Source organism: Chaetodon auriga, chromosome 9 (genome assembly GCF_051107435.1).
Source record: "Chaetodon auriga isolate fChaAug3 chromosome 9, fChaAug3.hap1, whole genome shotgun sequence".
In the NCBI taxonomy this organism is placed as follows: Eukaryota; Metazoa; Chordata; class Actinopteri; order Chaetodontiformes; family Chaetodontidae; genus Chaetodon; species Chaetodon auriga.
Window position 1 is genome coordinate 27,577,567 of NC_135082.1, and position 25,959 is coordinate 27,603,525.

Here is a 25,959-nt window from a genome sequence, read left to right on the forward strand (position 1 = left end):
TGCAGACCTGCAGCTGGAACGTCTCAGCGTGTTTTCTAATAAACAAAATACTATGTATGAAAAACAGCAGCAACCCTGACCTCAGATCAGCTGTAACATGACAACAGCTGTCCTCTTCCACGCAGGGTGAAAGGCTTCCTCCTCCTCATACATATTTCCTCCTGTAGTGTTAATCAATTAGCAGATAATTCTTCTTCTTCTGCGAGAGAAGGAGCCAGTTTGAGTTTTATCACATCGAGGTATCTGGAACTTCAGAGCTTCACAGCTGAAATTGGACTTATTATTGGACGTACCTCCAGCTATTAATTAGGGCTTCTTCCTTTCATTTCTGTAATTATTTCCCACCTGCGGCTCTTGTGTCAGCCCAGCTGTCTGCAGAGGAGAGCGTCTCTGTGAAAAGACATTTTCCTGCTTTGAGTCAAAACATCCGCTGTGAGAAAAGAGCAGGTGTCACTAATAACATTAATGATCTCTCCCTTCCACAAAATAGATCAGAAGCATCGGATTGGCTGTACTTTTCCTTTGAAAACCGAGAGATTAAGAAGGTGAAATGATGTTCATTTCCTTCTCATGTCTTCTTTATTCACCTTCTGTCCTCGCCGTGAAGACTTTGTCCCATTACCTGCTCCATCGGTGCCGAATCATCGACTCCCTCGCCGCCCTGTTTATCCACTTTAATCTGCCGGGCCTGCGCAATCAATGTTAATGTGTTTTATGAAATGTTAACTCGCTGCCAACGCTGCTCTTCCTGATTAAATATTGACAGAGGAGCATCATGCTTTGGTGTGTTTCTGAATCCATCGATCTCACCTGTACCTGCAGCGGAGCACTTCTAACGTCTGGAACGCGGCCTTTCCTGCTTCCTGCTTCACTCCTCGGACAAACACAACGATCCAACAGCGTTTTAGCGTCTCCAGAAAGGTTTTATTCTCTTTTGCTCGCTTGCTTCATTCTCTCTTATTCTTTAAATCTTCCTCTTCCAAATCGATGCTTCCTTCTTCCACCCAAGTGTCCTTGCCCGAAACTAGGAGGTGTTCCTTTTCCCTTGCTCCGTCCTGAAGATGTTTCCTTCATCTCTTTTTGTGAACCGGAAAGTTTTGCCTCCTAGCGAGGAGGTTTCCTTCAGCCCGGCTCGTTCAGAAGGAGGCGTCGTTGCTCCTTTCTGCCTGACTGTGTTTCTTGTGGTCTGGGATGCTTCCTTTATCCTTTCCTCCAAACTGTTTCCTGTCTACCACACTTCCTCCGTCTTCGACACCTCATGGGGTGAAGCTGCAGCTGGAATATTTTTGGCACATGTTCAGCAGTGTTAGTTTTGTGTGTCTGGATGAGGAGATCAAACGTGGACGCTTCACCTCCTGCTGTGAGCTGCTCCTCGGCCTCCTCCTCCGCCTGTGCGTCAACGGGTGCGTGAGGTTGCTGTGATGTGTAGAGAGGGAGAGCAGGTGGATGTGAAGATGTCGAACGGCTGTTTCACGTCACCTCAGTCCATCCAGTGACGGCGGGGGAGACGGACGACCAATCAGATCTCTGTTCAGGTGTTTCAGGCCCGTCCGAAAGGCTCCAGATTCTTCCTCCCTTCAGCTTTCTGTGGCCTCTCGCCTGTGAAGCTGCTGCCCAGTGAGGGTCAGCTGTGAGGGAGGAGGATGAGACGAGGGAGCAGCCACACCAGCGCTGTAATTTCGCAGTCTTCCTGAATGCATCTCAGGCTGCAGTCCTGTTTTCTTCTTCTCCTGCTGAGCAAGGTGAGGAGCAGCGACTTCAGCCCTGTGTGGGAGGACGAGGAGAGGAAGAGCAGCTAATTATTTATCCATTTGGAGGTGATGCGCGGCGGCGTCCCCCCCGGCCCCGCCCTCCCAGCCCTGCCTCTGAAAACCCTCCCCTCATCTGATGGTGCAGCTCAGAGCACTCAGAGGTCAGAGGTCAAACGCTGTAAATGTGAGCGAGGTCTCCCACCGAACCCATTACCCAAACTAATGTGTGTTTTTCCGCCGACCAGCAGAAAGCGAGCTGCTCGTCTCGGCGCCGCCGCTCTCATTAGGACAACAGCAACAGACAACAGCTCAGCGCCACCAGAGGCTAAAGGTTAGCTTACAGCGCTAACCTTCAGCCCCTCTTTCCCCAGTTTGATTTCCACAATTTCCTTCATTTTCAAAGCGAGAACAAGGAAGTGAACATTTTCCAAGTCTGAGAAAAACTTTAAAACCAAACTTAAAGTTTCTGTACAAGCAAACAGACACAGATAGTCAGTGTGTCTCCGTTGATGATGCCATCCTCCTCACGCTCAAGACTTCTACCCTGAGGCTCCTCCATAACTACGATCCGGCAGAGATGAGTCCAATAAAATCTTCTCAGCCGAGTCTCAGGAGCTGAAAGAGTCCTGGTTCATCTTGACGTCTTGTAAACTTCTTTCTTAACTTTAATTGGTGTGTTCTGCATACTCAGGGCTCAGATTTGGGGGAAAAAAAAGGATGAAGAAGCAGTCACACTGTCTATAAATGAGCCGTTGGTGGACGTGCAGCACAGGTTTGGATGGATGTTTGTGCCTAACAGTCTGTCGAGGCCTTGAAAGCCTCAGCAAAGAGCTTCACAGGCTGATCAATGAATTTAGACTTTGAAAAGATGTCTGAGAAAAACAGCTGCGCGTAGTCACATTGCAGAGGCCTTTCTGTGTTGATTGAAGTGGTAGCTTGTCTGTTGGTCATATTTTATATATATATACAGTAGTAGTTTCCGTACTGTTGGTGCTGCATTCATGAAATCAAAATAAAATCAGATTCTAAACCTGCGTTCACACAATCAGACGCATTGCTGCGATCCACCTGCAAACTTCTGACGGTACATACATACTGTGTATTTTTTGGGTACTTTGGACTTCCTCTGTTATCCCCTGTGCTGTTTCCAGTGTATGAGCAGTGGATTGTGGGTGAGTCCCACAGGCACAGTGTGAAGAGCTGCAGGAGTTCAGAAAGTGAGCATGAAGGGCTGGAAAGTTTGAGCGAGCCCTGCAGCGGTTTGTGGTTTCGCAGTGGGACAGTCCTGAACCCCTCACACACCATCTGATGGTCGGACGCTGGGACCAGACCTGCTTCCAACGCACACACACTTCAGGAAAGTTGTTTAAAATGTGGGCATGCTGTCAGAGGAATACTCCAGCATGTTTGGAGATCTATTTATTCCTGACTGCACCAGTAAAAAAGAGGCTTTTCTCATGAAAGAAAACACGTTTTTGGTTTCTAAAGTATCAATTCTGCAGCCGAGCTTTGGGCTAAATGCTCGCTGTGCCAACATGCTGATGTTTAGCTATGGTCATCATCTTAGCTTAGCATGTTAGCATGCTAACATTGGCTAATTAGAAAGATAAACAAAGTACAGGTGAGACAGGTGTTTGATCTTTAGCTTTTGGTGACATCCATCCAATAGTTGCTGAGACCTTTAACTCAAAACCAGAAATTTCAGCCTCATGGTGGCGCTGGAGGAAAAAGATCATCAGGGTCATCAGAGTTTCTCTGGACCACAATGTTTTATGGGGAACCAGGTTAGTTCACTTCCTGGAGTCCGTATTCAAACACAATACCTTTATTCAACAGTGTCTGCGTTCACATTTACATCAAACAGTATTGAAAAATCAAAAGTCAAAGGAAGCCTGTTTGCATTTTTTTATTTCTTTGCACGTGTCTTAAAGAAGCTCTTTAAGCTGCTTCTTGAAAACCTTTGTGGAGGGTATAAAGAATGAGATTCAGCTCTCTGCACCTGTTTTTAATTAAGTAAGGTCAAAAACTCCACAGGGACCCTTTAAGTCTGCTTACAACTGAAGGCTGAAGTGAACAGACTCCAAACAAAACCTTTGCAGTCGTCTTAAAACTCCCGTTAGCTGCGTGATAAACACTGCGTGTGAAATTCAAAAGGCTTCGAACCAAACGATCGTCATGTTATGGACAGATTTCCAGATCAGTCGACCTTTCAGGACGCCGTCGTGCTTCACAGGTCAAACATCACGGTGAAGTTTGAGTAAACAGCTTCTGAGCCTCGGGTGAGTTTTCATCTGGAGGGAAATGAAATGTCAGAGAGTTCAGATCAGATCCTGAACGCAGATTAAATACAGATCATAAAGTGATTTAAAACATGTTGGCCAAGGGGGCGGGGGTCAACATCTGTCTGCGTTAGAGGATTACTGACCCCCCGTCAGCTCTGACACCAAATCCATAAATACTTCTGTTTGGATTACTTCTGTTTGATCATATTACCATGCTTACATTAAGGCGGTTGTTAACCTACATATTTCACATTAGCGCATTTGCTTCTGTTAGCATCTGTTATTGCTGTTTTTAGCGTTTGTTTGTTTACCAGTAAATTCTGTCGGGTGCAGGTTTGTTATTGTCGTCAGAGTGTTTGATGTCATATGTTTAGGAAAACAAATGAAGCTGATGAGCTCAAACATTAAATCTTTTTTCAGTTGGGTTTGTGTCAAAACAGATCAGTGTCACGTTCTGTTGTATTTATGTTTGAAACAGCTTGTGTGATGGTCATATTGTGAGAAAAACCACAGATACCGTCTTTAGTTATTGCCTATACTTGACGCCAGCATTACCCACAATGCAACTGCACCACCAGCAGTTGAGTCAGAGGTTCAGGTGTGTTCTGCCAGGAGCTGACTCGAGTGACATCACTCGAGGCCGTTTTTCAGACTCCCTCTGACACACTGAAGGACACCAGGAAAGTCAATCATGATGTCAAACACGAAAAGAGGACGACTTGTTCGATCCGAGGACGTTTGAAATGAGCGCAGAAAGCAGAAGTGTGACGGTGATGGACAGACGTCGCAGAGCCTCAGCGGTTCGATGTGTCTGTGATACCAGTTCATGAAGGAAATCTGTCACTGTGCCGGAGCAGTTTACCCACAATTCATTGTGTTCCTGTTGTAATAACGATTGACAGACGAGGCGGCGAACAAGCAGGAAGCACACAAAACTTCAGTCATGTTACTGAGTACTGCTGCTCAGATACTGCACTTTGGAGCACATTTGGAGTACTTGTACTTGATTTGACTCATTTTTCACCTGCGGCTACAGGTGGGTGGACAAGTCACCTCCACGGGCAGGTACGTTTGCACACCTGTCACATCACGATGTGGTATTTTCACCAATGATAGAAACACGCAAATACAACAAAATACAACGTCCTGTTCACGGCGTGAAACCTGAAGCTTGAAGAAACTCTCTTCACACCCAGCTTTGTTTACGTCCATGTCTGCCGTCTTAGCGCCACCTGTAGATGGGTGGAATAATGTAAAACCATTGGCAGGACTGAGTAATGCGTCCCCCTCGTCCTCGTCCTCAGGATACACTAAACGGGACAAAGTCATGGAGAAAGAGCTTCATGTGCTGCTCGAGATCAAAACTAGAAGCAAACAAATTCACGAACAGAAGATTAAACTAAACAACTGAATGAAAATGAATGTGTTGAAAAAAGACAAATATAAGAGATTTACCGTCGTCTCAAGGCCGGACGAAGAAAAGGACATTGAAAAAATGACAGATAGAATAGGACAGAAGTGAACATGCTGGACGTCAGCAGACAGTTTCAGCTTTGTTTCCTTTGACTCCGTCTTGATTTCTTTCTGTGTAGACATGTCTGTGACAGCCTGAAGAAATGGTTTTAGCTGGATGGTAAGAAACAATAATGAAGTGTTTCACTTTGTAAAGATGGCAGAAAAGACAATATTTCAACTGATTTAGAGGAAAGCCAATCAGAAGAAGACACGGGGTGATGAAGTGATGAAGCCTCGGTCTGAAGGCGTTAAAAGGTTCGTTTGTTGGAACCGAAAACTTTGAAGTATTTGTGTGAAGTACCTGCTGTTTACCTATAGAAGTACATATTGTAAACTTGCAGTTATGCTATGTAGTTAATATCCTGTGTGTGTGTGTGTTTGTATCTAAAGTTTGAGTCATCAGTCTGAATTAATTCACTTCAAATGAAAGAGTTGGATTTTCACTGTCAAGGACTGAAGTGAACGTCCTCCACGTCTTTGTGAGACGTTCAGACTGTGGAATGTTTCTGCTAATTATCTTTTATCAGGTGAAAGCAGAGAGCAGGTAGGAGTCAGTGCAGCTTTCTCAGCACACGGCCTTGAAGCCTGAGCCAAACTTTTTGTCCTTCCTTTAATCACATCAGTCAGGAGATGAGAGCTCGTTTTCATCACTATTAACATGTTTACCTGCAGCAGGAAGCGTCTGAACCCAGAATCAATACGCAGAAAGAACGGGGACGATAACTGGAAGGTTAAGACAGTCAAACGGTAAAACCTTCCCTTCATCAGTAAAACACTGGGTGGGAAAATATGCAAGACGACTGGACGTTTTCCAGCCGTTTATAGCAACCAAACTGGGAATTTTAAGCTCAATCGGGGTCTTTTCTGAACCCTAACCAACGAACCTGATCAGGCCTGAACCTGATCAAGCCTCACCGTGTCGGTGGTTTGCAGAAAAGTAAAGTACCAGCTTTTATTGTGGCGAGCTTGGTTGTGCTGCCAGGATTGACTATTGACTGGGTCTCAGGGTCCTCGGGTCTGTTCAGACCAGTTCTCAGATCCACGTCAGACCGGGTCTCTGGATGGTCTCTGCAGGTTCAGCCTGAGTTAACACTGTTCAGAGAAGAATTAAGACACACAGAAACAATATAGACACACACTGAGAGTCAATATGTGGATGCAGTCGTCCCCCTCCTCCTCCACCTGTTTCTCCTTCCTCCCTCCTCCTCTTCCTCCTCAGACAGGAGGCGCTGATGGAATCAAAGCAGCATCGATGTCGCCTTTGAAGTCGAGATGGAGAGATGAAAGGAGTTCTGACCTCTCCTCCCTCCATCACCTCCTCCCTCCCTCTCCCTCTATCCCCCTCATACTCACTCTCCGCTCATCGCACTCCCAATTTTGCTCTCAGACAGGATGTCATCATCATCTTTCCCTCCAAAATAAGGGCGTGTGGCCCCGCCCCTCATTGGACAGGTGGAAAATGAAGCTTTTTAACAGGAGACACAACATGAAGACGTAGTTTAGTGTTTGCAGACAGACGCTGAGCCGCTCCTTCATGTCTGATGGCTGTTCCCTGACCTTCGCTGAGGAAGACTCTCCTCCATCGCAGATGAAGATGTCCGTCCCGTCTGTCCGTAATAGTTTGATTTTATTGTTTTACCTCGCCGACCAACCAGATTAGCACCAGGACGCCGAACTCGGAGCAGACCCCGCTCACAGCTCTGAAGCGGTGTGTTTGTTTTAGCGCTGTTAGCGAGCGCATTAGCGTCGGTTCGTGTGTAGGCGGGACCTGTGTGGGTTGCGGGGCAGCGTCTCATTGGCTGCCGGCAGGTGTGTTTTCTGAGTGGCGGCTCTCTAATGAGCGCCCGTGGGAATCGGACTACAGGCCTGTGCTCTAACAGGCCCGCAGGCAGAAAGGCCTCCATCTCCCATCATGCCCCCCCCTCGCACCTCGAGCTCTGTAGCTCACGCTGCATTCAAAGCATCAGGGAGAGCTGGTAAAAGGCAGTTTCCTCTGAGTGAAACACCCCTCAGCTTATTGTTCAGACTATAAATACTACAGTGATAGCAGCTCCGCTTTGGACAACAAATAACACAGAGGACACGTTTCAGCTTCATGAGCAGAACCTGCAGGTTTTGTTCCAGAAGTAAAAAAAACTCATTCAGAATATCACTGACATTTGTAAGAATGATGATAACCGAACGTACGGCGTTGGACCTCAACGGTTACTGTGTCTGAAACCATTGATTTTCAATATGGATGCTCGTCAGTGGTCTTTAAGAAACATCATTCCCCACACGCCCGAGACATTCGTGGGAGAAAGCACAGCGAGCGTTCGAGGGGTCAAATCGGACGCGTTCATAATGAGGACAGAGGAGCGAGTTTGATTTGACTTAAAGTCCAGAGAGATGCTTTGTTTGTTAGAAAGAGAGATGAAGGAAGTTCTTTAGAAAGGTAAACAAACATGGCCGCCTTCGGCACTCTCACACGCACACACTCACACACGCACACGCACACCCCCGATCAGACCACGGCACATCAGTGTGTCATGCTGTCAGTGCATCTTGACATGTCAACTCCTGACGGGGTTACACTTGTTGATTTGTTGATGCTATCACACACACACACACACACACACACACACACACACACACACTGTCAGTTTGTCACCTGATGCCTCAATCCACCTCACAGAAAGCTGTCAGTCATCCTGACAGCCATATTGTTAGTAGCGACCCAGAAACAAAATGGCTTCTAGTGTGTGTGTGTGTGTGTGTGTGTGTGTGTGTGTGTTCCTTCTTTGTTTTTTGCTGCAGCATCAGTCTGTGTTACAGATACATCCTGTGATCTGTAAATCAAACTGTAGCCCCGCCCACAGCTAAAGCTCAGCTCGTCATTGGATCCTGCTGTCTCCCCCAGATTGATTGACAGGTCATTGAACACAGTGACAAACATCCTCATCTCAGATGTTTGCAGTAAAACATCATGTTTATGTATCTACTGTATACATTTACTTCTATTTTTGCAGTTAATTAATTATTAAGTGGTTATTGTCCGGCGTGTAGCCCGCCTCACAATACAAACATCAGCTTTCATACAGACCAAACAAACGACGTACGACGTGTCAGTGAGTGAGCTTTGAAGGTGCTCGTTCTTCCATTTGGACAGAGCCAACCAAACTTATGCTAAGCTAGGCTAACGTGTCCTGGCTGTAGCTTCGTGTGTGCCGTACAGACAAAGACACAAAAATACTGTTGATGAATAATGTTGGAAAATCAAACTCTTCACATTATTTCTGATATTTATGGCTGAACAGTCTCGCTGGTCTGAAGTGGTCAAGACGATTTTTCTCACCTGTAGTGCAAAATGGAAAGTGGTCGTTGGTGCGTTCAAGGAAGCTCAGACTTTTGCATTTAAGCTACAGAACGATGCAGGTGGTTTTATATGTATCCATTCTTCATTCTCTGCGCACCTTTTCAAGTTTATATATACAGAGTTTAATTTTTTTATTCTCTATTTATATTGTATCCCCTCTATGTCTGTTTTATATTCCTGATACCCAGTGTCCTGCTGCCTGTTACGCCCAGATTTCCCCTATGTCCCCTGCTGCTGAGCAGGTCGAGCATCAGCTGCTGCAGACAAACATGACGCTGTGAGTGAGCGATGAGCTGAAAGTCACTATAAAGCCATAAAACCTGAAAGTAGTTTTCATGCTAAACCTGACCAGTATTAAGCCCAGCTTGGCCTAAAATGGTTTCAGTGGCTCTCTGACCTTTGTTCCTTTGTTCCAGGTCAGATCAGTGTTGTTTGTCCGTCCGGGTCTTTTACATCGGACGGTGTCATAAGCAGTGTTTCAGGGGACTCTACAGGACCCAGAAACAGGTCAGACAATCTGAGTAAAACACACATTTAAAGAGCGAACGAGGCTGAAATCATCTTAGTAAGTTTGCTTCAAACCTGAAATCAGCGTCTCCCAGCATGCAGTGCGCACGTCGCATCTCCAGACGGAGCAGCTTTAAGTGATTTCATGCCAGAAGGAACAACAATGACAACACGACACGACCGCTGAGCCATAGTATTTTCTAACATGATGGTTATTGATCTGCAGTGAATACAGTTCATTCCCAGGCGACTTTAGGAGGACCGCTGAGGTAATTTCATCTCGTGCCATTAAATGCACGAGCGCAGTGAATCATTTCTGTCAATGCAAAGCAGAAAATGAGGTTTCTTTATTAGAAAACAGCTGTAAGTGGGATCAAGGAGACTCTCGAGGATCCTGGTCTCACACACAGCGTCTCGAGAGAGCTCTCAGTCATTCATGAGCGTTCAGGTCCTGCCGCCGGTCAGTTACTGTTTATCAATAATGTATTTCAATGAAAGCAAGCATGAATAACAGTTTGGCAGCTTCTCTTCAGGTTTGCTCGCGGGGAAAGATGGAGGTCGTAGTGAGAAGGACGACGTCGTGGTGGAGCGTCTTCACGGGTGGTGCAGGCGAAGCTCGCTTCTCCACAAACGTCTGTTTCTTAATGTATTTTCTCAGAAATGGTTTCTGTCACCGCAGAGCACTAATGGCTGCTCTTAAAGCGTAGAAAATGTGACTCGGCGCCCTCTGTGGTGCCCCTCCAGTGGAGAAGGCATGATGCAGGCCGCTCCACGGTGGCCTTTCAGACGGGAAAATGCGATGAAGTGCCCTCTGTGGTGGCCTTCCAGTGGAAAAAGCATCGCGACTCTCTGCTTTCTAACTTCACTGAGACTTTAAAATCCACTTCAGGCTGAAAATCCCAAACAGTTTATGCCGTCCTCACAGCCGAGCAGAAGCACAGCTGGCAGACGTGTTTCTGGGACCGAGCAGTCAGCGTCAGTCCACCTCAGAAACACCTCAGCAAGCGTCTGATGGAGTTCTTTGAATTCCTGATCTGGTTCTCGTCTTCCACAGAGGATGATGACGGCGATGAAGGTAGTAGCTTGATGATCATACTCATTAATGGCACAAACCATAGGATTAGCATGCGTTGCAGCAAAGCACGTGATTCTTCTGACCTGGACAGTTTGGACATCCTGTGGTCGGAGGACTTTCTGAGCCTGATCAGCACCAGGAAGCTGAATCCTGACTGTCGTCTCTGGACAGACCGAGAATGACTCCGTGAGATCACCGCTGGCTTCACTCCGGAGCTCGGCCATTTTGTCGCTTCCTGTGATGTTAAGAACAGTTGGTGCTGTCGGCGTGACGGAGCTGAGCTCAGATAGGTCGACCAGCGCAACGCACATACGAGAAAGTGGAAACAAGTCGCTGCGTTTATGAATATTTATTAAAAGCAACAAACAGTCAGCGAAGAGCAGTTTGTGTAAACAGCAGAGTGCAAAGACTGCTGCGACAAACACTGAATGATTAATGCAACAGGTCACTTTGTGTTATTGTTATGTACTCTGTGTGGATACATGTGTGTACAGAGTACTGCGAGTTACATGTGGATGATGCAGAAGTCCTGAATGAAGGAAGATGAGGTCATTCTGCCTTCGTCATCCTCACCAGAAAGACTCATTCCACAGAAAACATGATGACGCTTTTCACTGCAGACAGACAGACAGACAGGCAGACAGAGAGACAGACAGACAGAGAGACAGACAGAGAGAGAGAGAGAAAGACAGGCAGAGAGACAGACAGACAGACAGACAGGCAGACAGAGAGAGAAAGACAGACAGAGAGGGAGAAAGACAGACAGACAGAGAGAGAAAGACAGACAGAGAGGGAGAAAGACAGACAGACAGACAGACAGACAGAGAGAGAGAAAGACAGACAGACAGAGAGAGAAAGACAGACAGAGAGAAAGACAGACAGACAGACAGAGAGAGAGAAAGACAGACAGACAGAGAGAGAAAGACAGACAGAGAGGGAGAAAGACAGGCAGAGAGAGAAAGACAGACAGACAGATAGACAGACAGAGAGACAGAGACAGACAGACAGAGAGAGAGAAAGACAGACAGACAGAGAGAGAAAGACAGACAGACAGACAGAGAAAGACAGACAGAGAGACAGACAGACAGACAGACAGAGAGAGAGAAAGACAGACAGACAGAGAGAGAAAGACAGACAGAGAGAGAAAGACAGACAGACAGAGAAAGACAGACAGACAGACAGACAGAGAAAGACAGACAGACAGACAGGTGGAGCAGAGTGGTGATGAAGTCTTTTTGAATAATTATAAATAATAATTAATGGTAATCAGCCCTCTGTTGGTGGTTGACCTCGCTGTTACTATGGAGACCACAACACACAAACACAAACAGTGGCTGCACTGTTGAGCTGTGTGTGTGTGTGTGTGTGTGTGTGTGTGTTTTATTTCATTTCATTTGAGACAAGCGTAACTGTTCTGTTGCTGGCAGCACATTAATGTGTGTGTTGCATTAATGAGAAAGGATGATGACACACACACACACACACACACACACACAGTAATAGTAATACACACATACACACACAATAAATGGCTCACTCAATGCTCAAGGGTGTGTGTGTGTGTGTGTGTGTGTGTGTGTATTAGTATTAATGTGTGCGCCTGTGCTTGTGTGTGTTTCGTGTTAGGGGTGGAGCTGGCAGTTTGATTGACAGTATTTTCCAGTGGGCGCCATGGTAACAGATGTTAGAGGAGAGAGAGCATGTTAGACGAAGAGCCTTAAATCTGAACTCTCCTCCTCATCCTCATCATAGAGCTGCTTCGTTTGACGGGTGAGGACATGCTGGACGGACATTTGACGATACCGTGATGAGACAATGACCTCTGACCGCTCTGACCAATCAGCTCTTCCACCTGTCTACGGTGGCCCAGAGAGCTCAATGACACGAGACAGAACACGGCGAACAAAGGACAAAACTTTGACCGAGTTCACAACACGGAAAACACAAACCGAGTACAGAAAACACAGAGTACTGAAAACACAAACAAATACTGAAAACACAAACCGAGTACAGAAAACACAAGAGTACTGAAAACACAAACAAATACTGAAAACACAAACCGAGTACAGAAAACACAGAGTACTGAAAACACAAACAAATACTGAAAACACAAACCGAGTACAGAAAACACAGAGTACTGAAAACACAAACAAATACTGAAAACACAGAGTACTGAAAACACAAACCTAGTACAGAAAACACAAGCCGAGTACTGAAAACACAAACCGAGTACAGAAAACACAAACGAATACTTTAAACACAAACTGAATACAGAAAACACAAACCGAGTACTGAAAACACAAACAAGTACTGAAAACATAAACCGAGTAGTGAAAACACAAATGAGTACTGAGCGTGTTTTCAGCCTTGTGACGATGTATTTTCAGCTGATCTAAGAGTTTATTTAGCTGAAGAAGAAGAAGAAGAAGAAGAAGAAGAAGAAGAAGAAGAAGAAGGAACTCTTCATCCTTCAGTTTAGTACAAACGGTCAACATGAACTCATCTTCAGATGTAATGTTGTACTTAAACACAGTATGCAGTAAATGTACTCGGTCACGCTCCATCATGGCGTCGTGCTCTGTGTTTTGACTTGTTTGTTGTCAGCTGGTCGTTGAGCTCACCTGTGTTGGCTCCTCATTGGATAATGAACAGCATGTATTCAGGAGGGGTCAAAGGTCACCTGACAAACAGCAAGAGGCCAACTGTTGTGTTTACACCTGTCTGTGTCTCCGTGACACCTGGCCAGTCAGGCGCAGCGACCGCAGACCCGCCCACTGTCACCTCGTTGTTGATGTTCCTGTCGTCTGATTGGCCGACCCGTCGGCCTGTTAATTATGCCACTTCATCTTCTCTCTACACAGCAATTAATACTGATTTGCATACTTAAAAGCATCTTTCAAACCCCTCCACACACACACACAAACACACACAGAAATAAAACAGGCACTGTCGCCATGGTTACAGCACCATGGCGAGACAAATGGCGGCTCGCAGCCTCGCCGAGCTGCTTCGGTCCAACCTGTAACTTCAGCTCAGGGTGTCTGATTAAAGGACAGTTCTGGTGTTTTTGTGCTGAGACAGAATGGAAAGTGGTCGTTGGTGCATTCAGGGAAGCTCAGAATTTTGAAACATACGGGGTTTAATGCAAGTAGTGACTGACGGCTGCTGCTGATGCGTTTGTTTACTTGTTGATTCAGTTTTTCGTACGTGTGTGAGGAGAAGAGGCGCAGACTTTCCGGCCCATTGGATGAAGATGAAGTTAGTAAAAGATCCTCAGTTTGAGAAATAAACAGAAAACCTAAACGCACCAAACGAGAGTCCGTTCTGTCCCGGCTCTTCCTCTCTCCTCCTCACCCTTTCTTCCGCCTCCCTTTGTGTTGCAGGTCATCCGGCAAACGGGTTAATTAGCTGAATAAAGTGCTCTGCGGAGGAAATGTCAGGCACGCTGGCTGCGGTTTGACTTCCTGTATGGGAGGTGAAAGGTTGGCGCCGGGTTTACTGAACTTTTTCCCTCTCACCTTTATCTAAATGTCACCCAGGAGCCATTAGCGTGGGCTCCACCGGGCGACGCTTCATGTGGCGGACTGAAAGCGAGACGTCCTCGTCGACGCTGATGGACCCGGCGACCCCTGAGGTGCCCCTGAACGCTCAACCAGCGTGACACCTCCCAGGTTCAACAGGGCGCCAAGAGGAGTCTTCACTTCCTGTTTCTGAAGGTCCTGCAGGATACTGATGCTTTCATGGCTTCTGGGCAAAACGGTAAATTTCAGCTTCCTACATGAACTCAAATCTGCCTGTTAGATTTCTCAAAGTTATGATTCTCGCTCTCCAGAGGATGATCCTTCATTATATTAGAGACTCTGATGGTTCCTCTCGTACCTCCACGATTTAGCCTGAAGAGCTAAAAGTATAGAAAATAAAAAAAACATACTTAATGTGAGTAGTTGTAAGTATTACTTTTCTAATCCCCTCAGACTTACCTTCGGACCCTTTGTGGGGTCCTGACCCTCAGCTTGGGCCACATCGCTGCGTGTGAATGGATTGAGTCAAGGACCGTGACGATGGGGCGCTCTGAGTCTTTGTTCTCTCAGAACTGATAACGCAAAACATCCATTTTAATCGATTCGGCTCTTTTTAATTTTGCGACGAAATCTCATAACGTGAAGGTTCACTGATGACCTTTGATCAAATTGTGGTTTCACAGAAAAATCTCAGCACAAAGTCGGTTCACTGACTTTCAAAGGGATGTTTGAGCCGCAGCGCGCAGCCTTCAGAGAGCCTCTCTCCCTTCGTGTTATTCACATCCTGAACCATGAAAACTCATTCTGCGGGAGACGTTAGAAGAAGGAGAGCGTTGGCTAAGTACCTTTTCACTCTCCTCTCCAAAACGTAGCCAGCTTTCTTCTTCTTCTTCTTCTTCGTTTGCGACGTGTCTGCCCTTGTCGGCCACCGTAGTGTCATGAATCTGAAAACAAAAGGGCTCAAATTGTGGCCCAGATTGCATCGGCTGGATTAAACAGTGAAAGTTGAATTCCCAGAAGTCTTCCTCTGGTCACGTGGTGAGCGAGCGTCGCGGTGTGTTCAGCCTCGCTTCATACGTGCAGATTGGAGTGTTTTCAGTGTTGTTTTTTGTCTGTGATTATTCTTTTCAGGATATAAACAGGGACTGTTTCTAATTTGTAAATATTACTTTAGAGCCCCATTAATGCACCATTGTATCTGCGTCTTTTTCTGGGCTTCATGGGAAAAAAGAATACTCAAACATGTATAGACATAAAACACACAATCCACAATATTAAGTTCAATCAACTCCCCACTGCTGCCCATAATGTCACATTCACTTCAACTGCACGGGAAGAATGAGGCTGATTGCTGCAGCTCGTAGTTTACTGCTCAGTTATAATGTGGCTCATTAGGAGGCTTTTCAACTGTTTCTTCACTACAACTGTTGTTTGGTGCTTTTATATCAGAGAGCAGATTATTCCATTGAGTAACTGAGCTGAACACGCCTGCCGCATGAAAACAAGTACAAAGAGAATTCACTGATTTCAGGCAGATAGTGTTTATCTATATGTACATTCATAGAGCCGTTTACTACAGAGAGACAGAGAAATGACTGAAACTGAGCGAAAAGGAGGTCAATGTGTAAAACGTCGATATGGCCAAAAGTATGTGGATGCTTGAAAAATCCTCCCGCGCTGCAGGGATTTGCTCCAGCAGAGCATCAGTGAGGTGATAGCGGCCGTCAGCTCTGTTACTCCTTCCACCGCCATCTGAAAGGTGAACGATTCTCTGTTCTGTGTTTGTACATTTTACACAAAACAGCGAGGCGGAATAACGGCGCAGCGTTCCCGCCTTCGACAGGCTCTTTAAAGGGCCTGAACACAGAGCCGGGCTGCTAGCATGGCTAAGAAAACACAACCAATGACATCTTACATCCAAGCACAGGTACCCCAGAGACTTCAGCATTACCAACTTCCAGCAGAGATTCATTATTTATGCTCTACATTTTACACACACACACACACACACACACACAACCTCTGGAGGTTAATCTAATTTGTAAACTGTGTGTGTGTTTGTGTGTGTGTGAGCTTCTGCGAGCAATTTGTCACTCTTTCATACTGCAAATATTTCATTAGTTGACGCAGCTTTGGTCTCTTTTCCTCTCATTGTTCTTCTTCTGTCACGCTGAACTAAAAGCTCTGATTCATTTCATTTCATATATTTTTTATTTTCACATCACACTGGAGCTCTGTGATGTTCCCCCGCTCGCCTCTTCCGTGGTTTCCTGTTACTGTTTGTTGCTACTACGCGCCGATTTCCCCTCAGGGATCAATAAAGTTTCATCTGATCTTATCGATAGATGTTTACTGTCGGTGTCTAATTAATTTGGCTCGTTAGCAGCAGGTAGCCGCCGCAGATTACAGATTACAGTCTATTCATCAAAGCGGGGCGAGGCGAGCCGGCTGAATGTAAAGCAGCCTCCTGCTGCAGGAAGAGGAGCTGAGCCATCCGTCCTCCTCCTGCGTGACCTCTGACCTCCAGGGTCTTGGTGCTGGACTCATCCTCCTGTTGGCTGTTTTATCCAGTTATTCAGTTTTCTCTGTGTCAGTGCAGAGCTGTGTCCAGGGTGTGTTTAGCGTGTATATGTACACACTTCAGTGTACTTTGATCTGGGTCTGTTCCTCTAAAGCATACAAAGATTTGTCCAACGTTATTTTATGTTTGCTCACTCTTGTGTCGTCCTGGCTCAGAGCATCTGGATCAGGTGGTTTTTCCTTCTCGGTTTTATTTAAATGGGTTTTAGAGGAAGGAGATCAGGCGTTTTTAAAGCTGCTTTAGAGAAACTTCCTCCAGCTTTGTGTCAACACTTTGTGTTTGTGCCTTCCCTGTTTCAACATGGCGGCGTCCTCGTGCACAAAGCAGCTCCATCAAGAAATGCTTCACCTGTTTGGTGTTAGAACGTCCACAGAGCTCCGACCTCGACCTCGTCCAACACCTTCAGGACCTCATGGTTCAGACGATTCTCTGGATCATGTTCGGTGGCAGCAGCTTTTAGGTTTGCATGTTGTGGTTGTGGTTAATTGGGATGATCGGGAGCAAATCCCTGCAGCCAACTTCAGAGCCTGAAACCACAGGAATGTCTGCTTCAGATTCCCGTGTTACACCGTCTCATACGGGTGGGATGTTTGGGTGTCCACATATTTTTGGCCATGCGGTGGAGAGCTTTCATGTGTCTCGAGGACAAGTTGGGATCCGCTGGCTCGGGGTCACGTGGGTCCTTTCAGTCCACAAACGTCTGGAGGGAAATTGTTAATAATCGTCCTTCAAATGAGTCATTTGTGCGCTGAAATTACAAATCATTCCTGGAATTCCTCAGCTGGGACTCTTATTTTTTGCCTTACTTTCATATATTGGACCATTGAATTACTTCATTCATTCCATCACATTAATAATTCAATAATTCAGTTCAATAATTAATATTGTTATCAGCGCCTTTCCATTTGTCCCTGCCCCCTTGACACCTTCACTTTGGACCTCTTGGATTAATGCAGTTTAACTTTGTTGAAACTCTGATTGGATGTTTCTTACAGAAATGCTCTCTGGGACTCGTAGTCAACTTCTCTCCTGGAGTTCACTCTTATAGTTTTTTAGTGAATCAACGAAGCAGAACCAATTTTTTACAGCACTGTTTCTCTTTGTTTTATGATTAATGATGATTATCTGTGGAGGATTATAATGACTCCTGTTTTTCTGTCATGATAATTAGCTTCATTTCCCAAACAGTCAGAGTCGGTCTGTGTTTTTTATGCTCACATGTTGCTTTTAGTCCGTCTGTCTGCAGGTACGACAGCTTTCCTGCACATTTCAAATGACGGAGCAGAAATTCACCAATTTTTCCCCTAATTGCATTAAAAATTGCAAAAAGTTTAGCTGTTTCTGAGGCCATGTTTTACATTAAACTGTGGTGCTTTATTATTTTTAAACAGAAGTTTTAATGAGCTGTGATGAAAGAAGTATTCAGATCATTTACTCAAGTGCAGTATTATCAACAAAATGTACTTAAAGTATCAAAAGTAAAAATATTCCTGTGCAGAATGGCTTTCACAGTGAGACGTTATTGTAAATTATTCTGTTATTCAGTGTTTATCACCGATAAATTCATCCAAGAGCATTTTAATGTGTAGTTTGTGCATGTGGGGACAAATTTAAATACTTCATATGTGACTGAGGAGAAAAGGTTTTTATGTGTAAAATATAACTACTATCTACAAGTGTCAGATAAATATAAAAAAAGTACAATATTTACCTCCAAAATGTAGTGGAGTAGAAGTACACTGCAGCCCCCAAACCTCCACCCAAACCCCACACTCCAACATCTGAAAGGTTTAGTCGTGGCCTTTCAAACAGGAGTTTTATGCAAAATAGCTGAATGTTTGGTCCAGTTTGTTGTTTCTGCCCTGAAAAGCCTCCTTATTGGAGCATCACGACTACAGATTCAACTGTACAATTAGCCCAGTAGCCGTGTACTTGTATTACCTTACTGTAATCTGACACTTATAGACCCAGACAGACTCATATCAATGGGCAAATTCATTTAAAATACATATCTAATAATCACAAAAGCAATTATGTGATAAACACACAAAGGAGGACGTTTAGAAACTGTCGCTGAGCATCAATCAAGTCATCAATAACAACAAAGTAATGAGCATTATATCTCGTGGAATCACTTTGTGAGACCAAAGGAAACTTCTAACTCCATGAACTAACTTCATAACCAGGATTATGAATGTGAGCGCCGCCGAGCTGAGCTGCAGAGGACAGACGGGGAATATTGATAAGGATATTACAGCTGATCAGCCAGGGTCCGCACAGGCCGGAGGGTTAATTACTGAGAGGGATGCTGGGAAACACAGTCGACCACAGTAGTTTAAACTCCTCTGGAGACGAAGCTGCCGCGGCGTGTCTTCAGGAGGACGACGAGGAAAAACAAATGGAGGAAACAGACAGAGACTAAACGGTATTGACATCGCTGTTGGCTGCTTTGTTTAAAGGCGCTGTCGGTGGCAGACGGGGGGGGGTTTGTTAGCACAGGAAAACCAGGGACAGGAGCGTGTCGGGTCATTTATTCAAGATATATAATGTGGTTTTTTACAGTTTTGTCAGTGGCTCAACCTTTAAAGTGATGTGCGCTCATTCTCTTATTTCTTTTAGTTTGTGCTCTTCATTGTGCCTCACATCACGTCTTATAAGATCGAAGCTTCACATCTGTGAGAGCAGAAACTCACCTGTCGAAGCGGCTGATTGGTTAATTTTTAAAAGTGCTTCTGCACAAAACAAAGGCACATTATTAACTCCACCCCCCCAGCCCCAAAAGGCCCTGAAAGCCCCACAATTGTACAATTATTTTTCAGTAATTTGATAAATTGTAGATTTCATTGGAGCATTTTCACCTTCACAGCTCAGTGACACCACCACGGGAGAAGATCCAAAATGGAGGAAGTTATCGAAGCATCCCCTATGAAAAGAGAACATGTGCTGTCATGATACAACAAAAAATAAAAAATCTATTTGATCACCAGAACGCACAGAAATTGAGCGCTCACACATGTATTTAGTTTCCTGAAGATGAAAGCGACGACCAAATGCTAATAGAAACATGAAACAACAGCAGATTTCATTTAATCTGAGGCAATCAGGAGCACAGACGAGACAACTGTGACCAGGAAATAGACATTTCCAATGAAAAGAGTTTGGGTGACGCCCAAAATGCAGACAAGTAAAATAAATGTGCTAATGTTCGATCTTGTGAAGCAGAGGACAGTCCACCCAGGTGAGCCAAAGACGGCTGCTGAAGGTCAGGCGGCATGTTGAGCGCGCAGCGTTTCCATCAGGACTGTGGTGGGAATTAAAGGGTGTGTGAATCCTCGCAGTGAGCCGCAGCTATGTTCATCAACCCTCCCTGTTCTGTGATCTTGATGCCTCTGTAATTAACCAAAAGTAAACTGCTATTTACTGAAACCTTGATTAGCATGGCGGCAAAGTAGCTACAGTAAATATTGCTCAGAAATGTCAAGCAAAAAAGAAAATAAATCCTCTCACAGGCTGTTATTAATTTTACTTCAGAGCATCCCAGATAGAAAGGTACAGCTCTGTCACGCTGTTGGCTCGTGCAGGCGTCAATCAGCTCAGGGTTATGCTAACGGGCTAACAGGCTGACCTGAAGCGGAGAGCGCCCGGCTGTTTGCACTAACAGACATGTTAATGGGATGTTTCTAATATGGAAATATTAGTCATTGGTGAAGCCCAGCAGACCACTCGCTCCAACATAATCATTATCATAACATCAAAGACGAAGATTACACATGGAGAATTCACATCACTAACGTTAGCTGCTAACTACATTCTCACCTGTGCAGCTTCCGTCAAAGTGTTTGCAGCGTTAAGAGTTTTTAGGAGTAGAGATCGCAGTATTTTTCAGTATACAGCAGGACCTTCATCTTGTAGCTGTTGTCTGTTTTAGGTTTTGGTATTTTGTTGTAAAAAGTTGCTGCCTCAATCCCTGCATTCAGAGTTATGAAGAGGAAAGAGTAGAAGTACAGTTTAAAAAAGGAACATGAAAAGTACTTGTTACCAAGAAAAAAACTACACTTTTACTCTGCTGTGGTACTCGTTGCACATACCCACCCCTGCTGCAGGGTTTACTTCAATTCTGATTATTATAAGGACAAAAAACAACACTTAAATCCATTTCAATTTAAGAAATTTACAACTATGCTTTTAACTACATTTCCCATGAGTCTTTGTATAGGGGCGTGAATCACATAATATAACAGTATCACAGTGGTAGAAAGTCACTTAAGGACATTAGAAGCGTTCATAGAACGCTTGCACGTTCCATTTTATACTACTTTACAGTCAACCTCATTTTCACTACTTTTCAGACAGAAGGAATATTTTAGACCTGCCTTTTACTCCACATATATGAGAGTGCAGTACACATTATAGTACTAGATATACATGTATAAAACGCTCTTCAAGGGCTCGATCTGCATTACACATACTGCACTTTATTATTTCTTCATAAGTCAAAGCATTCCTCAGAAGAAAATATGATTTAAGAGGAATCAGTCATGTACAGCAGTATGTTTACTTACTGTGTGAAGTACTCGCAGAAATCTTCAGAGATTATTGTGACAGCTTGGCCTAAATGTCAACGCACGCTGCAAAATAATCTCCTTATCAAGTCATTTTGTCCCTGAAACTCTTACATTCTTAACTTGTTCCAAGTATCTTCTAAAATACTTTAATTTTTCTTCTTTCTAGTGCAGCATTCTTCCTTCATGCCATACAAAGACGATCACTTCTGGAAAATTCTTCAAAAAGAAGAAAACATTACAGACTGAAATACTTGTTTTATTTTCACTTCAGGTTTTTAGGGCTCCGTTCAGACAGAAAAATGTTGGTAGGATGGAGATTTTTTTTTGTAGTGTAACAGTAATTCCTGCCCTCGAAAAGCAAAAGGTGAAATACATTTTAAAGAAGGCCTTTTAATTCTTTCTGAATGATGCATTTGGATTAGCTCACTAAGCTGATGCACTGAAACTGAGGCGGCCATATGCAAAAACATAATCCATATGTTTTGTGTGTAATATCTCCGCACAGTAAGCTGCTTTGAGAACAGCCTCTCTCCACCACATGCTGCGGTGTCCTCATACAACAGCCACTGTTGTTATAACAGCCATAGTGTGGAATAAATATCAGTATATTTCACACTATAGACTCCATTTTGTCATGTTTCTCCTGCTGTCCCTGCTCCACAGTGGCGGGAAAAGCCTGCACTCTGAGCTCGAGCTCGGCCTCGCTCAGCCCGCCCGTCACGTGCCGCTTGTGGCCTGTAGGTGGCGCTCAGAGCGCGGGAGACGGCTGCTTTCCGCCTCTCTGTGGCAGGACCGAGCGGGGAGAGAGAAAGGTGGAGAGACACCGAAACATGGTTAAAGAAGGGAGAGAGAGATGACAGAAAAAAAGAAAACGGCATAAGCATGGAAACATTTATTTACTGTATATATTTATGTGTGGGTGGAAATGGAGGGAGGGGAATCCTACAGTTGGGGTTTGACCGTATGAATCGGAGAGTACGGCGGCTGATGGGTGTCCAGTCAGCAGCCTGTTTGGGCGTCTTTAACCGCAGCTACACCCTCTTACATTTAATTTCGGGTGATGGAGACTCGGACCTGCGACTCCGAGCTGACTCTGCCGCATACAGTCGCAGTTTAAACGGCGAGAAACAGAGAAGCACACCGGCTCCGGTTGTTTGCAAATGGCAGCTAATAGAAGTCGCCATGTAAAAAAAAAAAAAAAAATGACAGAAAATGTTGGGAAATCCAAGAAGAGTTTAGTTGTTGGGGTGGATGCTCGCTCCGCCCCCCTCCCCCGGTGTAGTGTATAGAGAGTGTATGGGGGAGGGAGGGGGGAGGATGGGGGAGAACTGAGTAGAGAGAGAGAGAGAGATAGAGCGAGAGGGAGGGAGGGAGGGAGGGAAGCGCGAGCGCAGCCGTTTGGAATCACTCCACTTTCTCATCACACACGGTGCGGCCGCGCGACCTGCTCCGTGCTGGACCGGGAGGCGGACAGAGTTTGAGGCGGCAGAGCGGTGACCGCGCGGCGTGGTGGAAACTATCCGGACGACCGCTGCTGGCAACTCCCGGACCTACCGGACCTAGTGTTTCTTGCTTGGGTGATTTTTAACCGTTTTTTCCTTTTTTTTATTTTTTTTTTATTCCTCCCCCGTCCCGGTCCTCCGTCCGCTTACACCACCATCACCACCTCCACCCCACTGTCTCCCAAAGCGTGCCATCAGCGGAGGATGCTGTTGCTGCTGTCGGTACAAGCCGCCCGGTGGTAACGTTCGCCCCTTCGCGGAGTGAGTGACCCTGGTCCGGACGGGTCTTCCCCCGGCTGGTCTCCAGCTCCAGCCGTTCCCCCGGAGAGAGGAAGGACCTCGGGGTTGACGCGCAGCACTGGTCACGACAGTAAAACTGGACAGAAATTGTGAGAGGATTTGGAGGAATAATTACCCCTGTCTGTCCGACTGGATTGTTTGATTTGTTTCCAGGTCTCTTTTTCGGCGTGGATTGTTAATTTCGGGTTTTTTTCCCGAAGGTTTGGAGCGGCTCCGCCTGGGTACCGAGGAGGAGCGGAGCCTGTAGCCGGGCTGGAGCGCTCAGAGCTGGGGAACCGCGCGGCTCTCACCCGGTCCAGGTAGGAACTTCACTCCACAGATCCGGTCCACACACAATTGTATTATAAGATCTTTACATAACAACATTCCGGTGACATATTTTATATATTTTCATCTGAATCCTCCTGTCAGTGTGCTAATCCGCCGGAGACGCTTTACGCACGATAATATGAAGAGTATATTCACTTTATTTTCAATTTCGCCTGGATGAGCACTTGCACCTTAATTAAAAAACATACTCGATGGAGCATAAATCTCTGCAGGCACACAGGAGCAGCTGTTTTTGAAACACTTGTTGGCAAAATAAAGCCATTTAAATCAAATGAACGTTCGTCTTCGCAGTCTAATCTCCTCTGATGGGTATTTTACCTATATTACACTACAGTGATATTGATCCGTATCGATCCCCTCCGTCCTCAACATTACCTCAATGTCTGTCAGTAATAAAATACAGCTTCCTGTGGGTCACTCCGGGTTTCCTAACCTCTCTGAAACTGAAAAATCACTACTGTAGTCCAGTTCAATGCATTTGAGGAGGGAAGTACAGTTGGCTGCACAGCTCCCTATAGTGCATATAGGAGCATCCTCACAGTTGGGTTTCATTATGGCTCCAGCTGAGGCTTCAAGAGTTCTGCAGGGACTCAGTCTATAGAGATGGATATAAAATGGCAGTAAAAAAGCCTGTCGTAATAATCAGAGGTTTGTCTTCCCACTGTAATATTAGAGCTAATCTGCCTTCAGGGACTCCTGGGGCTGCTTAAAGCAACAATACAACAGTCCATTCATCTGAGGCAGCTCATAAACCAGTCACACAGGCGAGGGAGCATACATCTCTCTCCGTATGTATGCCTCTGTCACTGTCACACAGCACCTGAGGCCTTCTGGGCACCTGTAGCATCAAATTTAACACTGTTTCCCATCACGTCCACCCCCCCACCCCCCCGCAGTGAGCAGCACTTCTGCTGAACGTTCTGTTAACGTGAGCTTTAGTCCAAATAAAGGCGGTGGATTTTCAGTGTAAACTGTAAAGGTGGACGAGGGGGGCAGGTGGTGATGACACCACCACCACCACCACCACCGAGCACGTCACCACCTGGGAATCCAGTCCATCCGGTCCCTCCAGTCTCCGGCTTTCCAGTCCTCCTCCTTCCCTGTGCTGTGCTGGAGGGGGAGAAAGAGGATGGGCGTTCGACCTGCTCTACATGGGAGAGAGAGAGGGAGAGAGAGACGGAGAGGGCGGGTGGGGGAGTTGAGTATTTACATGCAAACTGCATCTGCCTTTCCCTGACAGAGTGTGGGCTGTAGTAGGAAACGCCACCGCCGCCGCTGCCGCTGTGGTCGTTTTTAAACGTCCCCTTCAGGAGCGCCGTGCGAACGTTGTGCTCATGTTTCCACAGCGCTCATGGGAAGCGGCCGTGTTTCTGCTCTGTCACTTGACCTTTGACCCCGCTCCGTGTTTCCGCTCTTGTCTCGCTTTTTATCATTTCTTGTGAAACACTTAGGACACGAAGACACTGAAACGGCTCTGGTGTTTTATGAGACTGAGTCTGAAACCTCGTCGCAGTCACATTCGGCTTTAACAGAGATGCTGCGCAGCATAGCTGAGTGGGGCCGGTGTATTTCCTGGAGGGATCGGAACATCCACCTTCTGCGTTGGTGGTAACTTTGCTAAAAATGCAAATTTACAGCAGGCGTTTTGGTTTCCTCGTCTCTAAAACTGGTTAGAAAAAGATGGAGCTCTGTTGCTTGTGGCTTTAAATTGCAGTTTAACATCCTCTCTCAACATTTCCGACAGAAAAAAATGTTCTCCAAACACATAAAGAGCTGGTTGAAACCTCTGAGGCTCACGGTGCGGTTTTTGGTCAAACGGGAGGGTTTCCCCTGGGCATCATATCGGACATCCGCTCTGGTTTCTGCCAATGTAAACGTATATTCAGGTTTGTTTTGCAGTAGAAGTGGATGAGGTGGAGATACTCTTACTGAGGTTTGCGGCCGGTTTGGACGGCGGTCCCTGCCTGTCATCCGATCTTCTGCCGCCGTGGTGTCGAAGGGCGAGGTCTGAGGTTTGATACCAAGCTTCAGGATTCTGCTGTGCCGCCTCTAATTTGGAGGAACATTCGTCCAATTTTGACCAGATAAAACAACAAACGTCACGGTTAACCACGGCTCTGCGGGAGGCGTGGGTGGGGGGTTTGGGGGGGGGGGGGGGGGGGGTGGAGGATGAAATGAAAAAAAAAAAAAAGACACGGAAGAGGAGGGAGGTCGAACCGAGTCCATTCTGCACATTTCTACGTAAAAATTGGAGATCTGAGCGAGCGTGTTGCTAATGCCCATCATTAAAATGGGAGCTGGGAGAGTGGAAATGGGTTTGGTGTGTGAAATGGAAGCACACACACACACACACACACACACACACATTCACATCCCCGCTCTGCAGAAAAAGAGGCGTCCATGCCTCCGATTAAAGAGCTTTCATGGCAGGTTTCTCTTTCTTTGGTCGAGGTGTGACAACCAGCACGAGAACGAGGAAGCCGAAAACTTCCATGAATACACAGAAGCAACAGTCGCAGCGTTTGAAAAGCAGTTCATCGACGTTGTTCGGATTTTTTGTGAAATATTTTGTGATCCGTTGTTTCTTCTTCTGTGGTGACAAGTTCACAAAGCTCGAAGAGATTTTGAAGAAATAGTCATTAGCAGAGGGACAGTGATAGACTTTTCACCTTAAA

General features: G+C 45.7%; 1 protein-coding gene across 5 annotated transcripts in view; it reads left to right on the plus strand.

The window, feature by feature from the left end:
- Positions 1-22,558: 22,558 nt before the first annotated feature.
- LOC143325725 (protocadherin-1-like) overlaps positions 22,559-25,959 on the plus strand; it is a 166,995-nt gene continuing 163,594 nt past the window's right edge. For 4 of the 5 annotated variants that reach the window (XM_076739001.1, XM_076739003.1, XM_076739004.1 and 1 more), the window contains exons 1-2: positions 22,559-23,043; positions 23,155-23,253. The gene's annotated coding sequence lies outside the window, so the exon portion shown is untranslated. Of the gene's footprint in view, positions 23,044-23,066; positions 23,254-25,959 lie in introns of those variants that run through there. The other variant, XM_076739005.1, reaches the window with a different exon arrangement.